Source organism: Triturus cristatus, chromosome 3_1 (assembly GCF_964204655.1).
Source record: "Triturus cristatus chromosome 3_1, aTriCri1.1, whole genome shotgun sequence".
NCBI lineage: Eukaryota > Metazoa > Chordata > Amphibia > Caudata > Salamandridae > Triturus > Triturus cristatus.
The window spans coordinates 265,766,866-265,785,862 of NC_140583.1; the positions used below are offsets into that span (position 1 = coordinate 265,766,866).

At 44.9% G+C, this 18,997-nt stretch overlaps 1 long non-coding RNA gene across 1 annotated transcript in view; it reads left to right on the forward strand.

Annotated features, from left to right (window-relative positions):
• The first annotated feature begins 13,009 nt into the window (after nt 1-13,009).
• LOC146860079 (uncharacterized) overlaps nt 13,010-18,997 on the forward strand; it is a 105,891-nt gene continuing 99,903 nt past the window's right edge. Inside the window, exon 1 of the long non-coding RNA XR_014978785.1 lies at nt 13,010-13,237. This is a non-coding gene — a long non-coding RNA (uncharacterized LOC146860079). The remainder of the gene's footprint in view (nt 13,238-18,997) is intronic.

Here is an 18,997-nt window from a genome sequence, read left to right on the forward strand (position 1 = left end):
TTCTTACCAAATCACATTTCCGAATGTAGGAAAACTTACAAATACAAGATAGCCATCCCTAAAGGGTCGCCAGCCAGCCTACCTCATGAATATTATTGAGGTAGGTCACAGTTTGCAAGACATTAGGAATGGTAGCCAACACAGGGATGGCAGTCTTCTAGGCTCAGCAGACCGTCATGTCTGTGATTACATTTAAATAAAGCAATTTTTTTTTAAGGCAGTCCCATTTCCATAAAGGAAAACTAGATGCATTTGGAAGGAAACAATTAAACTTTGAAGTATCATTTTTTAAGAGTAGTCAGTAGTATGTGGGACAACTACTTGCTCTGAAAAAAATATTTTATTCCATTCTCAAAGGAGAAGGGTTCCATAGGGAGTCAGTAAGGTATTGATGTTTTATGAACGGAATACGATCGAAAAAAATGAACACATCCCATTCAGATTCTGTAATTGGAAGGGACGCCCAAAATATGCCCCTTCCAAATGTTGAATCGCAAACACAAATTGACATTCGGAAATGTGTTACAGAATCGCAATTTGTGCTTTGAACATATGTAAAAAGTATTTTTGCGGTCTGACACTGCCCATTTGGGACATTTCCAACTGCAAATAATGCTTTGTACATATGGCCCTAAGTACCCTCAGAGACTGTGTTTCGTGGATTAAATGTCTCTGATCGCAGAGCACTGCTTTTGCAAGATGTCTGTTTGGACGCAGTCTGTCACTGTTATAAGCAAACCACAGGATTAGCACCGTTCTTGGATAGTGTTGCTTGACCTATTTACAGCTGCAGTGGTGAGCACTTTATTGTAATCACTCCCCTCTCCATACACGTTTCTGCCAATTGATCATTTATGCTTAGTGCCTTACCTGAAAACGTATCTATAGCTATTTATACATGTATACATACATATATCTATATATGTATAGATATATATAAAAGCAAGTTGAGGACAATGCTAAACTTGCAGAGAGCATTCTATACTAAACATATGGGAAATAATTCAAGATAAATCAACAAAGTTTTATCTGACGTACTTGATAGGCAAACGTGGATATGCATACTTTGTATATCCACATTGAATGTCTGAATTACAGATGCCGTACATTTTTTATACCAATTTACATGCCATTGCAGGAACGTTAGTAAAGGATCTGAGCAATAGAGGGCAGAATAAGATTTAATAGATCAATACAAATCTCGTAGTTCATGTCTTAAGTGATGGCTGCATGAGGTATGATTATCCTATTTTTTGGTAAAGGCAGGTTGGGAAGTTAGCGTGTCTTCCATTTTAGGTGGCTGCTTCCCTGTGATCCATTCATGCACTTGCCACATATAGTTAGCACATCATTAAGATCTGTAGTGGCTCGTCAGAATGAGATTATATACTTGGAAAAGAGTCATGGTTGGCTTTTTTGTCTCAATTCTTAAAAACTCACTCTCATGTGAACATAAATCTGTTTCTCATTCAGCGTGTATAACAGCTAATCTTCTTGTATCATTTATTGCAACATAACCAGCAGAAATGACTTGTCGGTTTTAGGACTACCGCAACTTTCAGGGAACCACGTTCCCGGGTGGTGGCTAGGCAGTCTGGGGCAGCAATATGCTTGGCGGTGCTGCTGCATCAGCGTAAAACATATTCTGAGATTCCCCACTGCCAGCCTTTTCATGGCAGTGAGCCTGCCATGAAAAGGCTGGCGGTGGGGAAATAGGGGGCCCTGAAGGGCCCCCTGGTGCCAATGCACACTGGGACGCAGGCAGGGGAGCACATTGTGTGCCCCCCTTTGCGCATACATGCCCAGTTCCTGCACGGCAAGTACTTAACAGTCCATTCCATGCAAGAACCTGCTTTAGCATTCCCATTGCACTGACAAAACTTCTAATGTGGCAGGCAGCCGGCGCTCGACTTTAGCAGTGCAGGAGCGGGCCGTGCTGCCCCCAATACCTAAGTCATATCAAACCCTAAATTCAGCTTCAGGGAATCTATTTTGAGCATAGAAAAGTCTGGATTTTCAGGTGAATGCCTGCCTGCAGAAAACCCTAGGGAAGATTTACAAGCCCCTTGCGCTACCGGTGCGTCACTTTTTGTGACCCATCCGTGGCACATTTACCTGCCCCATATTTACAAGGACAGGAAAAGCCACTCTGCATGACTTTTCCTGTCATTGTAAATATGGCCTCTTTGCATGCAGCACTTTGCATGAAAGGGGCACTCCATGGGTGTTGCTGTGAGTGTTCCCACGCTACACCCATAGAGCCTGACACATTTCCAAATTTTCGAAAAATCGTAAATCTGGAAATGCGTCTGAATGCTGCGCCATCCCAGGGGATGCATAGGGAGGCGCAACAAGGAGAAATGTTTTCATTTCTCCTCATTGTTTTCCTCTTTCTTTGTGTGCTGCATTCTGCAGCACACATAATAGGAGGAAATCACCTCTGATGATTGTTTACGTGCAGGAAGGGTTCCCTTCCTGCACATGAACAATCATTAAAACAATGACGTTTTGCAAGTTCTATGTGTGCTAATGCAGCACACATAGAAGTTGTAAAACCCCATGTCTGATTGTTTATGTGCAGGAAGGGAAGCCTTCCTGCACATAAACAATCATCCCTGTGATGCAGGCATCCTTGCACCATGGTGCATGGGTGTCTGCGTCGGGGCAGGGCAGCAGTTCATGCGCCAGCGCAGGGGGAAGCACGGAGATGTGACATATTGTTGTAAATATGTGGCATCCCTGTGCTGTGAAAGTGACTTTCACAGGACAGCACAGCACCCAGTGAGTCACTTTCCTTGTAAATCTGCCCTCCATTGTTCTCAAAGGGATTGCAAGTGCTATGTGAGTAAAATGTTCTAGAACTTCCTTTACCTCCAGAAAGCTCACGCCAATCACACTTTGGGATGCAAAAACTGCACTAAAACTAAAATAATAACCACACACAGCAAATCATGGTTGGTGGGGCCCTGACCTCTTGTGATTTAGGAGATACACTGCTATAAATGTTTTACACTCCAGTTAATATGGCACTTTAAAGTTTAGTGTATATACTGCATATAATTGTATGATAACTACCACCCTGCCTTATGCTTGATTCCGGACTGTGCCTCGGCATTTCTTCTTCGGTCTAAGTCCTGATTGTATCTCGGAATTTCTACTGTTCAACCATGCGCCCACCTTACCCCACCCGGAACAAGAATCTTGTGCGCTACGGACCCAAGTCCTGGTCCATTAACTACCCAGACAAAATGACCAGTAATGCAAAAAAGAACTTCAAGCATAGTACTCTAAAACAACACCCGGAAACACTCATTGTAGATAACTACCACAGAGCGACCAACGGCAACACGAAAACTAACTTCATTTTCTACACAAATCGCCCGGCTAAATGGAAAACCACCTTCTCTCTTCACCTTCAAGTCGCCAAGTCAGTAATCATTCCCTATGGTGAAAAAATCTCCACTACCATCTCCCCGACCTTCAAAGGGGAGCTCACCATCTCCATCTACAGAACTGGAACCATTCTCATACAGGCCACCGACCCGCACCTCACCACTTTTGACCGCCACTTCCCCACACTTCTTTCCTCGTTAACTCAACTGAGCCGTCAAACCATATCTCCCCAACCCACCATCACCCTTACTAATAACGTGGAACTGATCCAATCTCGCTGCCCTGAAGAACCTCTCTTCAACTCATGGACATCCACCATCACTCACTATAATCACACTACCCCTATCATTACTCTCCGCCGCCAAACACCCACAACTATTACATCTACTGAGCACACCAGGAACAACAAACTCACAATTAACAAACACCACAAGAACGATCTAGATCTTGACAGCTCAAACTCTAACCTCTGCCCTCCCGCAACCGAAATCCCCACAGGCACTCTCCGCTCGACCCCATATAATCTGAACCCTCCCTCACAAACTACCTCTTCCTCCTACACAGACCCTTTTCCCCCGACCCTTACTTCCCCCATATCCAACGTCATCTCCAATCCAGTGGTCACTCGCCCCCCTACTACCACTGCACACTCCCCCTCCGATGTCCCACATCCACAGACACAACCGGTCTCCACCGATTACCTCACTGACAACCCCCGTGACATCCCCATGGCCAACGTCATCACCAATCCTATAAACTCGTCTCCCCTACTATGACTATACGCTCCCCCTCCGCCGTCGCACACCCACATACACAACCTGCCTCCACCGCTAATCTCATTGACATTTCCCGGAACTCTGACTTCTTATCTAGAATTTCTCTCCCTCCTCACTTGGACAGTAGACCCTCTACTCCTCCTTTGAACTCCTTGAATGGGAGCATTACTAATCCGGCTCCCCGCGTCCAACCTCTCCCCTCTTCTAACCCCACTGATTCCGTCCAATCCGGACCCCTGTTCACTCTCCCTCCAAAGACCCAAGTAATTCTCGGCCCCTGCCTAAAACCTTAAACTTTTTCAGCTCAATAGCACAGCAACTGAACAGAATGGAGCTGAAAATTAACTCCCTTGCTGCTGATTTCCTATATTACAACAAGATCGCCGGGTAGATTTCCTCCCACCCCACTCAATACCGCTCCCCTGTCCCCACAGTGCACCCCTCGTCCCTCCAGTCCGTCAGCGAGTCAGGCACTTCGACCCAACCCAAACGGGATCGCCAACCCTTTTTGATACAGAAACCTGTTGAGATCAACGACTCTTACATTGCTTTGAGCCAGAAGTCAGCCCCTTTCCCCATCCCTGTTATTATCGGCACTAACAGAATCCCTAAATCACCTAGACCTCCTGCTCAATACTCCTCTATCCACCTTACTCCCCCATCATCGAGGCTCCCCGTCCTCCTCTCGCATGCTCCCAAACTGCAGATCAGCAGTACAGCACGCCACAGACATTGCTGAAGCTCTACTGCTCTACTCGCTGAAGAAATTGACATCGCTTTCCTCACTGAATCCTGGCTCAATGTCCACTCCACCCCCTTTCTTGACATTCTCACCCCCCCAGGGTACACCATCATCAGACATGACAGACTGATCAAAACGGGGGGAGGGCTAGCCATCATCCACAAGGCAGGAATACAGATTACCAAACTTAAACCTGCAGAATACCTATCGTTTGAATACCTGGGTGTCAAACTCACTGCCAAGGGCACCTCACCCATCAAATTCCACACCATCTACCATCCTCCTGGACAGCGTACCCTTTTCCCCGAAGAACTAACAGACCTAATATCACGGTTCTCCATGACAGACACTAAAGACGTGTTCCTGGGTGACCTCAATATCCACTGGAAAGACCCAGAAGACTCCACTACCCAGATCCTATCCAACCTACTTGAAATATATAACCTCAAACAACTCTGCAACAAACCAACTCACATCAAAGGTGCAACACTGGATGCGATCATTACCAACAATGATCTGGGGGCATATGTATCAAAATCCGTTATTGTGATTCTCAAATAGCGATTTTTTGAGAATCGCTATTTGATAATCGCAAAACAGGAAGTATTTAAAAATCCGCTAATATTTTGCGATTTCTTGTTATTCCTTCATTGCGATTAGCAAATTGCGAAATCGCAATTAAGGAATACCTTCCCATTCATTCCTATGGGCCAGGAGGACCATAGGAATGAATGGGAAGTCATTCTCAATTTGCGATTCGCAATTAGAGAATCGCAAATTAAGAATAAGTTCAAGGGTGCAAGGGTGTCATAAGGACACCCTGATGCACCCCTGAAATGAGCATGTATGAGCATATGGCGCACATACATGCCCTAAGGGCATGTATATGCGCCACATGGCACTTTGAAAAATGCCAAAAAGTGAATTTTTCAAAGAAATCGCATATTACCACCATCTTAAAGTTGGTGGTAATTTGCGATTTCTTAAGGAGAAATCGCACAACTTGGGTGCTTGTTACATAGCATTTAAGGAATCGCAATTTGCGATTCCTTAAATGCTTACGCAAAATTAAGGAATCGCAAAATTAGCGATTCCTTAATAATGCGATGCGAAAATGGCTCATACATCGGGTTTTGCGATTTTGTATTCGCAAACGCTGTTTTTTTGAGAATCGCAGTGTTTGCGAATACAAAATCGTTTGATACATATGCCCCCTGGTCTCTCTGAGAGCGATTTCTCCCATTGACTGGTCCGACCACCACCTCATTCTGTTCAAGATTGATGCACTTGTCTTCCACCAACCTATTCGTGATGACAAACCTAAACACTGGACCAGAAATATCAAAGCAATCCCTTTATCTGAACTTGAATCCAGGATTCATGCCCATCTTCAACTCCAACCCTCATCATCGACAGCCGATGACCTCACTACACACTTTAACTCAAAAATGACAGAGGTTCTAGACCAAGTAGCTCTTCTCAAACTCAAATAATTGAGGCAAACCAAATCTAAACCCTGGTTTAACATGGATCTGAATGAGGAAAGGCGTCAACTCAGACAAACGGAAAGGTCTTGGAGACTAAACCCCTCGACCTTACACCTAGCGCACTTAGATCAGCTTGGCAAGCATACAAAAACACATTTTCAGTGAAAAGGCGTCTTTCTTCCGCAGCCAACTAGATCTGGCGAAAAACAGACCGAGAGTACTCTTCAACATTGTCAAAAGCCAAACTAACTGCACTCCCTCTCAAGAAATCAACGCCACCAATGAGCGTTGTGAAGAAATTGCCACCTTCTTCACTAATAAAGTCTCGAAAATTGATCAATCCTTCATCCAAACCTCTAACCCTCCGTCCCTCTTAACCTGCCCCACTCTAATCACCCCTGATAATTCTGAAAGAGTTCTTACCAAGTACAATCAGGTCTGCCTCCAGCTAAAAAACAATGCGCATTGGTCCGACTTTGAGCTAATGTCGGAAAATGAGGTTTTCAGTATAATTTCTAACCTAAAACATTCCTCCCACACTATGGACCCCATCCCATCCACATTCATGAAAGAACTTAACCACACCATTTCCCCTTTATGGACAAAAATCATCAACGCCTCTCTCACCTCAGGCTGTGTCCCAGACTCCCTTCAACTTGGACATATCACACCCATTCTCAAAAAACCAGGGGCTGACCCTAATGATCTCAACAACCTCAGGCCTATCTCCAACCTCCCATTCCTTGCAAAAACATTGGAGAAATGCGTTCTCCACCAACTCAACAAACACATTGATGAGTTCAACCTCCTCGACACCTTTCAATCAGGAAAGGCTGTAGCACGGAAACAGCTATGCTCAACGTCTCTGACGATATTCACAAGGCTTTAGATGAAGGTGATGCCTGCCTACTCATCCTTATTGACCTATCTGCGGCAATCGACACAGTAAATTATCCAGCACTTCTGGAGACCTTGGTGAAACGCTCCGGCATCAATGGCACAGTACTAAAATGGTTCACCTCCTTCCTTCAACACCGCTCGCAACAAATTAAAATCAACTCTTGTCTCTCGAAGCCAACAAAAGTCACACTTGGAGTCCCGCAAGGCTCGATTCTCTCCCCGGCCCTCTTCAATCTTTTCATGGAGCCCCTCACAATCATCTTGAAAAAAGCTGGAGTGAATTACCACCTTTACGCTGATGACACCCAAATCTATTTCAAAATCAAGTCTCCCAGCGACATTCAACACCTCAATGCCACTCTAACCGAGATCTAAACTTGGTTCAACGCTAATCACTTAAAGCTCAACCCAGATAAAACAGAACTAATCCTGTTCTCTCCAAAAATCATCCATCGTCCAATCCAAGAGTGGCTCAAGAATCTGGTCGCCCTAAACTGCCCCATCGTCCTATCCGACTGAGTTAAGTCTCTAGGCATCACCCTTGACAAGAACTTATCTTTGGAGGCCCACATCAAAAACTCTGCAAAAAGTGCTCTTTTCTCTCTAAAACACCTCAAGAAATTGAAACTTTTTCTTCCACATGATGACCTTAAGACAGTAGTCCAATCCCTAGTTCTCTCTAAAATCGACTACGGGAACACCATCCTAACAGGGACTCCAGAAGCTCACCTAGCCCCTCTAAGGGCAGTGTTGAACATGGCCGCTCGGCTCGAATCTGGAGTATAAAGATCTGATCACATCACTCCAGCTCTCAACTCCATCAACTGGCTTCCCATGGAAGGGAGGTGTATTTACAAACAGGCCTGCATCACACACAAAACCCTTCACTCTCCGGCCCCTAACTACCTGAACAACAAACTGGTAAGAGCAGGTCAATCCAGAACGCTGAGAAGCTCCAACTTACTCCTTCTTATTCTTCCGAAAACTGAAAAAGAAAACCACACAAAACCGATCGTTCTCTGGCAACGCTCCCAGGATGTGGAACGCTCTCCCTAGAGTCCTCAGATGCAACCCCTCCTTCTCCTGTTTCAAAAGAGACCTGAAAATCCATCTCCTTAACCCCTTGCATGCCCGCCCCTTTCCCCGCCCAGTGCCGCGCCTTCCATTAGCGGGCGGAGTTCATGACGAGCTGGACTCGTCATGGGCACAGCGCCACCGCAGCCCATGACGAGTCCAGCTCGTCATGGGCACTGAAGGGGTTAACAAATACTTTCCTGACCAACGTCAACTAACTTAGACTTCAATATCCGAGTTTACTCCTCTCTCTTGACATTCAAGGATAGTTGGTGACCGGACTGTGTTAACCACCTTATCCTCCATGCTGTATGTTTTTTTAGCCCTGGTTTTGCTTCCTTACTGCCTGCCTACTATGTAATGCAATTTCCGTCTGTTTTTCTTTACAGTATGTATGTAAAGCGCTCTGATACCCACGGGTCAAGCTAGCGCTATATAAAACTTTTCAAATAAAAATAATCTTACTTCTGTTCTCTGTTCAGATGGTGCTACTAATTGGGCCAACTTCTTTTCAGCTGGGGAGCCCAGGACGCCACTGCTTAGTTGATGCAAGACAATAACAGCATTGGCATTTTATCAACTTTTGTTTTCGTATAAAAGAAACGTTTTTAAACTTCGACCACAAGATAGCTGGCATGCTGTACTTGCCAAGATTAAAGCGATTGCTGATTTGAGGATTAACAGCAAATCAGACCCAAAAAGAAGTTGCAAAATTTGGCCTTCAGGATTCTCCTTTCTTATGCAAGAACCTAGGCACCAAATTTTGTTCACTTGCTGCCTATTTAGTACCCAAATGCAGGTGAAAACTCTGTGCCACAGCCATTAAAGTTACTATGGAAACCCCTCAATATACTTGCACCGCTGCATTTTTTGGCTCAGTAAATAGTTAATCGATTTTGGCTTTCTACCCATCCCAAACTACATGACCTGAAGTCCAGAGGCAGGAACCAAACTATTGTAAGAGCACATATATTTAATAACTGTCCGACACTTCCAAGGTGCCTAGAAAAATTGAGAATCTGCCAACGAAAATTAAAAATGTATCTCTTTAGAGATGTGTTCTCTGGTAGAGATGAGTGGGTGAATCTCGCTATATCTCCGGGATATGTCATGCCCCTTCCTCTGCTACAACAAACAGACATTTCATATGTGTGTGTTCCTTGCAGCAGCATGGGGCTTTTGCCCAAGTTCAGGGCTTTTCGTACGTTTTAACTGATCAGGGGGCATATCAACAACCACCGACGATAATTATCGCTGTGCGCACTTAGCGCCCGGATAATTATCGCCGGCTAGCGCCGATTTTTATCGCTGAGATAGCATGCTATTAGCAACGCTTATCTCATCGGCGATAAAAATCCTAGCGCTAACTGGCTAACGTGAGATTATCGCTGGAAACCCAGCGATAATCTCACGTTAGCTTGTTGATAGGGACTCACAAACTTAGCCATGATATCCACCTTCCATAGGATATCATGGCTAAGTCAGTCCTGAAGCAGGTGTTAGGAAAGTAGCGAAAACAGGTGTTATCGCTACTTTTCCTGACGCTATGCTTCATAGCGTGGGGCTTGATGATAGGAGAAATGTCGCTTAGCGACATTTCTCCTATCATGTCAGGTCAGGAACGCCCACTTTGCATCTAATTAGAGATGCAGAGCTGGGCGTTAGAAATCCCCACGCTAAAGCAAGGTTTCACGCGTTAGCGTGACCTTGCTAATATAGCGATAAAATTATCGCTGCTTTTCGGCCGAAAACGGCCGCTAAAGCAGCGATAATTTTTTATCGCCTCATTGTAAATAAGCCCCCTAGTTGGGTAGAACATGACCAATAATCATGGCATGTTTAATCTCGAGAGAATTCGGACCATTCATTTTTAGGGACAGATTTGCCATTCTGCCGTCTTTCCAGTCGGCGGCCGACTAGGGGGCTACCATGACCCAACAAGGAAAACCTCCAATGGACCACCCGAGCTGTGGCATGTTGTGTGGTAGGGATGAACGTTTTGCCAGGGATCATTTTGGTTTCCACTCCAGGCCTGTCCATATTCCCTTAATAGGAAACAATGATTTCCCCTATTCTATTCATTTTATTTGATTTCATTGTAGTGATCAGTATCTACTTGGTAAGTTGCATGAATAAACACCCAACATGGTACAAAATAACAGAAAAGCTCTGTCCCACATCCAGTGATCGGTTGTGAGCTTATGACCTGTCACAGCTTCTTTTCGGTGCATTGATATTTACATAGTGCATCAAAAAAGTAATTTCAGTGATCTCACCAGGAGGCTGCAGTTAGAGTGAAAGTGAGATAGTAAAATAATCATCTGAAGCTATGAAAACAGTAGTGGAGCCAGGGATTTCAGCTGCAGCTTAGACCAAAATCTGCCAAAACCCGGATTCCGTCAGATACTCCTTGAAGCTGCCTTCAACATAAAGCAGGAAAGGGGGTGATTTATTTATTTACGTATTTGCAACATTTGTTTATATATTTCAATAAGGCAAACGTCAGCAGCAGTGCAGCAATCAATATCAAAGGAGGGGATAAAGTGGACAAATCACAAAAAGTCAATTAAAGAATGACGCCCCCAATAGGCAACAGGTACAGTGAGACTTAATATCCCGAAATCCTTAGCAATATCAATGGGGAACAAGCATTTGCAATGCAATCGGTCTCGCCTTTGGGACCTTATATGTATTTAGATATGCAGCACATTAGCGTGGGTGCTTAAACATCTACTGTTCTTTAACATGGAGGGAAAGTAAGCACCAAACTGCGTGGCATGCCAGGTAGGAGGACACAAGGAGAGAAATATTACCTTTAAGCGAGAAATGGTATAGTTGAAAGCTATATTGTTAATATGAAAAAAATATTGTTTACGAGTGCGCGTAGAAGACAATTTTTATGGACTGGAATCTAGAGAATGCTAAAGTGATTCTGGTATTTTACTGACCTCTGCTGGACGTTTTCTATCAAGACAGTTAATTAGAGGCAGTTGAAGAAGCAGAAAGCAATTGTGGTATTTTACTGACCTCTACTGGTCTTTTTCTATCAAGACAGTTAAATAGAGGCAGGTAAACAGAAAAAAAAGTCCCTAAGCCGAAATAGACATTTTCTAGGGCTGATCTCCAGAGCCCACAAAGTAAATACACATATAAGTATATACTAAAATATATACAAGCGGTCTTGAATGCTCGACCTAAAAATTGGAGGGGTAGGGAGAGGAATGTCAGGAAGGAAAAAGAAGGGGCAGAGAGTTAAAGAAGGGTGCAAAACAAAAAGGGAATGGAAACAATCAGTCTACACCCAAAGGAGGAAATAATAATAATAATAAAACAGCATGAGACAAGGTGTAATGGGGGTTTCAGAGAGCTCCTAGTTTACAGGACTCACGCAGGCTTCCAAGCCAGGCAGACAACAAAGGAGCTCGAGGGTTCCCAGTCAGAACATTAAAAGAAACCTCTGTATTGGTCAGGACTGGATGGACCAACCGAGAAGGATTAGATAGGGACACACACAATGAGGTGTAGTGTGGAGTCAGACGCCTATCGAGGACAGCGCTGGAGGGACCTGGGGAACAGGAGCAGAGAGAGGTTGTTCCGAGCTGTGGTCCTGCATGAGGGAGATCACTGCGCCTGTGTCATCAGAGGAGAAGAGGCGAGAGGAGAAAATGCAGTCAGACCCCAGAGAGGTCCATGACGCTGATGAGGAGGTCATGGAACCCCTGGCGTGGTCTAGTTGTTACCCTGGGGCCTTTAAAATGGGACGCTGCGCGAGCGCACTCGAACCCGTGGTAGTGCAGTCAGCTGCACCTCCTCGCCGCTGCTCTTCCTGGCAAATTGCTTTTTGCACATTTTTGCTCACAATCTTTCTGCTGCTATTAATTTAAACTTTTACTTCGCTTTCAAATTGAATTTTAAAAATGTGTTGCACTGTATTTGATGTGAATCTGATGTGTGGTGGGTGGTGGTAATCGAACCCTGAGAGGAAGGAATCGAGTCTGAAATTGGAGAACCCGCCATTTTGTTCTCAAGGCGTGATCTAGTTGTTACCCTGGGGCCTTTAAAATGGGACACTGCGCAAGCGCGCTCGAACCCGTGGTAGTGCAGTTAGCTGCACCTCCTCGCTGCTGCTCTTGCTGGTAAATTGCTTTTTGCACATTTTTGCTCACAATCTTTCTGATGCTATTAATTTAACTTTTACCTCGCGTTTAAATTGATTTTTAAAAACGTGTTGCACTGTATTTGAATTTGATGTGAATCTGATGTGTGGTGGGTGGTGTGAATCGAACCCTGAGAGGGAGGAATCTGGTCTGAAATTGGAGAACCCGCCATTTTTTTCTCAGGCGGCGGTCTAGTTGTTACCCTGGGACCTTTAAAACGGGATACTGCGCAAGCGCGCTCGAGCCCGTGGTAGTGCAGTCAGCTGCATCTCCTCGCTGCTGCTCTTGCTGGCAAATTGCTTTTTGCACATTTTTGCTCACAATCTTTCTGCTGCTATTAATTTAACTTTTACCACGCTTTTAAATTGAATTTTAAAAACGTGTTGCACTGTATTTGAATTTGATGTGAATCTGATGTGTGGTGGGTGGTGGTAATCGAACCCTGAGAGGGAGGAATCGGGTCTGAAATTGGAGAACCTGCCATTTTGTTCTCAAGGCACGGTCTAGTTGTTACCCTGGGGCCTTTAAAACGGGATGCTGCGCGAGCGCGCCGCTGGCGCGCCTAGGGCGTGCCAAAGGCAAGCCCGTCTTCGCCCATCAGCGTCCTGGAGGCGTCCGGCGCCGGATACGCTGCTGCTTTTACATCAGGGAACCTGCCCTCAAGTGATTATCGACTGTGTTAAAGCAGAGAAAGTCTGATTGCAATAGGTAAGTGTGCGAGCTGCCACTCCCACTTCTCTCTTGCTGCTGACATGAAAGGCCTCAGATGTATTGACTGCAAATGGGCGGCTCTCCCCTCCCCAGATGTAGGATGTATTGTGAGGTTAGAGACTTTGGCTAAACTCGCCCGCCCGCTCCGGAATTCAGGGACTGCGACAACACTCCTGAACACACGCTCTATGAAAAGCATGAGTTCCAAATCTTTGACCTCCTTAATGACCTCAAACCTGATGTCATGTTTTTTTCCGAGACATGGTTAAATCAAGACTCCAACCCCACTATCGCGAATGCGATCCCCCCCGGACATCTGAATATTAGAAAGGATAGGCCTGGAGGTCGGGGGTGGCTATTATTTATAAAAACACCGTGGCTTGCATAATACTACCCACTATAGAGTTAGAAGGAGCCGAGAGTCTCGGCTTTCTGTTGTCGGTATCTGCCCATCAGTCAATTGCAGGCATTGTAATTTATCGTCCACCAGGCCGGCCGGCTGGTTCCTGGAGTCACTAAGCAATGCCATCTCGCCTATTGTTGCGAAATACAAGCAATGTCTGGTACTTGGGGATTATAACATCCATATGGATCAACCTACTGACCCCGAGTCCTTGAAACTGTATGAATCCCTTAATATTCTAAATTTGAACCCTTATGTTCTTTCTCCAACACATGAAAGGGGCCACATCCTAGACCAGATTTTCTTAATGGATCGGATTGAAATGGATCCACCCTCTCCTATTATCTGGTCAGACCACTTCCTACTTACTTTTAGATTACACAAAGAATCAGGTCAGCCTCAATCTCAATGTAAAACACGTGCCACGAGTTTCAGGACTTTGAATCAGCTGACTTTGGAGGAATTAGCTAGAGCACTCAAGATACACCCTATCTCTTTTAGTGACCACCTAAGGAGCAAAGTACTCTCACTAGAAAATTGGCTCGAAATGCGTGCAAATGAACTCGCCCCCCCCTAAGACCCGAGCAGCTAATGGCTGTAGAGCCTCGGCCCCATGGTTTACTGAGGTCCTCAGGAAAAGCAGAAGTACCTGCAAACGTCTTGAGAGAGTTTGGAGGAAGAATTTTAACCCCTCGGATAAACCGGCGTATAAATTGGCATTAAAAGCCCACTACACAAAGTTTGTGAGGAAAAAAAGAGATTTTTGTCCTCAAAAATCGAGAAAGCAGGGAATAGGAGTAAGGAACTGTTCAACATTGTTAAAGATTTCTCCTCCCCCTATGCCACTAATAGTCTTTTTACCCCTACAAATGAATGGACGATTCTCATTGCACAATATTTTTATAAAAAAATTACAACCATTCAAGCTTCGCTTGGCGAATCTCCCCCTGCTACAGAAGGCAATACAGGCTGGTCCCCCCTGTTGTATCCAACGCTGGAGGGATCCTCCTGCAATTCCCTTCCATCCCATTGGCCGACTCGCTGAAGTAATGAAAAAGCTCAAATCAGGCTCCCCCTCAGACCCCTGTCCTGCGAAAATATTGACATCCATTGCAGAGGGGATCAACCAAGCTGTTAACCGGGTTCTGAACCTCTCTCTGTTAGAGGGTTTGATGCCTGACAGCTGGAAACACAGGAAAATCCTACCGCTTTTAAAGAAATCTTAAGTCGATGCTTCTGTAGCCAGCAATTACAGGCCAATTTCGTTGTTGCCTTTTTTCTCCAAGGTTCTGGAGAAATATGTAAACAGGGTCGTTGCTGATTTTGTTGAGGCCAACCACGTACTGCATCCTAGCCGGTCAGGGTTCAGAGCCAATTTCAGTACGGAAACAGCCCTACTGGAAGTCTCGGAATCTATTAAAACGAAACTAGACAGTGGAGGCATGGCCGTATTGATACTGTTGGCCCTCTCTGCGGCTTTCAATAACGTGCCCCATGCTCTTCTTTTGCACAGGCTCCAGGCCTGTGGCACAGGTGTAACGGTCCTCCGATGGTTCACATCTTACCTGGAAAGCCGCCAGCAAACCATCTGGTCTCCCCCTTTTTTGGCCCCTATCTCCCCACTGACTGTAGGTGTTTCACAGGGATCTATCTTAAGCCCCACTTTGTTTATGGACCCCCTGGCACTTCTGGCAGAACGATACAACGCTACTGCAATATCTTACACCGATGATATACAGCTACTGTTTACCAGCCGAAAGGATATGGCGCTGAATGGGAATGAGATAAACATCTGCCTGTCAGAGGTGTTCGCCTGTTTTAAACAGAACCAATTGTTGTGCAATTCAGAAAAGTCAGAAATTATTTTTTGGGGACAATGCCCGGGTGAGGAATGGTGCAAATGGTGGCCACAGAATATGTCTCCCCCTGCAAATCCAGCTACCACCGTTAAAAACCTCGGGGTGAAAATGGACGTGGGCATGGTCCAAGAGGTGGCCGGCACATGCTTTGGCCTACTGAAAATGTTGACGAACTTCCTTCCTCTATATAGGAAAACAGTGGGCCAAGCATTGATTATATCCCGCCACGATTATGTTAATGTTCTGTATTTAGGCCTCCCAAATTATCTTCTTGGCCGATTACAGGTGGTGCAAACTGCTGCGGCAAGAGCCATACTCATGGTTGGCCTCAGGGCACACATGACTCCTCACTTGAAGTCCTTGCACTGGCTTCCAGTGCTAAAGAGGACAAACTTCAAAGACCTGGTACCGGCTTATATAAGACCTTCCACAATATAGGGGCCTCATACCTGAGGAACAGAATCCAGCGCTATGCTCCATCTAGAATTTTGAGGTCTTCCACCCAGCAGCTTTCGACTATTCCAAGGTGCTCTCGCTCCCGCCTGAGTGGTCGTTCCTTTCAGGTGGTAGCCCATCAGCTCTGGAACAGCCTGTTTCCATCCTTACGTCAGGCTCAGGATCTCCTCAGCTTTAGGCGAGATTTAAAAACCTGGCTTTTCTCACAGTGAAGACAGTGTGAATTAAAAAACTGTCCTATGGGTCCCAGATATCCACAGGACTATTTTAATAATGGGCCCTTAGCAGTATTAAAAACAAGCATTTGCAATGCAATAGGTCTCGCATTTACGCGAGTTTGAGCTGTTGACATTGCAAATAACAATGCCTTTTATTTTTGTTTTTGTTTTTAAAACATAAAGGGCTTTGTTATTTGCATTGCCAATAGCTTAAACTCACGACCTATTGCATTGCAAATGCTTGTTAAATGCTTGTTAAATCTGAGCTGCAGAATCAAAGGACAATGGAAAGTATTTCATGACTGTATTAAGCTTCTGAAATTTAGAGCAGTATACAATTTTCTGAAGAAAAATGGAAAAAAAATTTTTTAAGGTTAAGTCCCTAGAGGTATATATGTATATTGATGTTTAGCAAAATATAAAATAGAAAATATCCAGGGCTGGTTGCTCCGTGGACTAATACATCCATTGTAGGGACCCTTGTTTGACTTAATGGAGCCTAGTTCAAATCCTATTTTTAGAGAACAAAGGTCCTTAGCTTAATCATGAATAATGTAAACATTCCAACATAGACTTAGATAAGAACTATGCACATTCTTCCAATGTCCAGCCGGACAGAGGAACATTTATTTGAAAAATACAAAAGGTTTTAATCAAGATGAAGAACACGGAAACAGTAAAACAAGGGCACAAGCCTGTACCGAGTTTTAACAAAGGAAATGAGAGGAGGGAAAGATTAGCAGGCAAAAACTTTGGGAGCAAGAACGAGGCTTACAATACAATAAAATTTCAAGTAAGCTCTAACCAACAGAGACCACAATACATTTTTCACAGTGGATAAATTGTGGTACTGTTATGAAAAGTCGACGTTTCGATCCCTAGCTCCTAATACAATGGGATCATCCTCAGGATTACACAATAAAAAGTTGCCTGATTTGATTTATACGCCTGTTGGAATAAACCAGGGAAAAGAGGGAGACAAGAAAAAATGGTCCACCATTACTATAAGGAAAGCATGTCAGCATTCATACTAGTCGTGCAAACCATATGTATGGTCCTAGAATAGGAAGAAGTGGAACCGTGCACAGTGGCACATGCACTAGCTCTTGGTTAATAAAGTTGCGTCAGTGAACACGTGACCTGCATCTTGCAGAGCTATGAATTATAGGTGATGAATCGCGCGCGGAAATTAACGGCGATGTGATAATGACCATTGACATGTGAAAAAAGGTTGCAGTGGGATAACAAAAAGGAACGATTAGAAAAGCGAACAACATGCCATATTAGGACACGCCCTGAGATTTTTGCAGGACTGGGGCGGCAGACGAAGTGAAGGGATTTTTGTGCTGATGAGGGTGGCGAAGCAATTGTCACTTTTATAACGGTCAAGTGAAGGTGATTATGGGTTGTGGATCGATAGAGTGCGAGACGTCTTCGTGGTGGGGTTCTCACTGGTGACTGACCTTCAATTGGCTTGTGGATTGCCGTGAACAACGAGGGTGGTCTTGGTATTACTTTGAGTTACCTTTGGGATAACGAGAGAGTTAGTGACTCAATGCGTGAGTTTGGCGTTTGGCAGGGGTGAATAGAAGCGGAGGGTTCAATACCTTGGGGGAGGCTTGTGGCCGCGTCTAGGAGATAATATCCAGAATCGAGACTTCAAGCAGGAAAGGCGTCTGCATGGTGGGGACGGAATGTCAAGCAGCAAACGATGGCTGCCGGTTTTGGGCAGAGCTGTGGACGAAGGAACCGCATTGATTAGGGGAGGGCAAGGCTGGGGGAATGGCCTGAAGTTGCCACTGCGAAGTGGCGGGCTTACCTCGAAGGAGTCTCACTGCACCGGAACGGGTGGTCGTCCGGACTGTCGTACCGAAGGGTAGATGGCCTTGGACAGGGAGTGAGCCGGTGCATGCTATCTATAGTGGAACTGCGAGCCTCTGTGGAAAGTGATGAGGGACTGAGCGTTCAGGCCGAATGCCGGTACTAGTATGGGGGCCATTTTGAAAGGGGGGAATAAGCTGGCAAGCCTGGGGCTAGTATGGGGGCCATTTTGGATTGGGCGACTAAGTTGACAGCCCGCTTGGGCAGGTGCATTGTAATCGCAGTGAACGGCCGTAAGTGTTGAATAGGAGGTAGGCGAAGGAAGTGGTAGTGCTTGTTAGTTGGAGTGTTTTAATATAATTGCATATGCAATTTGAAATAATACATGTCTACAATGATGATAAAATGGAGAACCCGAAGTTCAGGCAAACAATTAAGGAGCATTATATACAGTTTGGTCAATAGCAGAACAAAGGAATGAGAACATACACAGACATCTAACAAAAAGGAACAAAGTGGTGCTTACAATGTGCATACCAAGGCATCTGTTCTGCATCTGTTCTATGGAACTCAATATGTACATGTTTTCAATTCAGATTCATGGTGATACAAAAGAAGGGACAATGTTGAAATCGTGTTTTGTCACTATTAAAAAGGGTAGAGGACCGCTGAGCTTATTTCAAAATATTCCATTATAGTTCTTAAAGCAATGTTGTCCAGTCCTCTGTTCTATTCAGGCCGTTGCGTATTGAGTCAAAGAGGATGATTGATTTTAGTTCCTCTCTGTTCAGCAACTGAGCCATATTACCACCACGTTGGGGTAATTTCAAAACTTTAAGAACTGTCCATCGAATGTCGTCCTCATTGTGATTGGTATCAGAGAAATGGTCAACAAGGGACGCATTTGGTGTCCTGCATCGGATGCGACTTCTGTGTTGACAAATCCTGGTCTTGACTCTTTGTGTTGTTTGGACAATGTATAATTGACATGGACAATGGA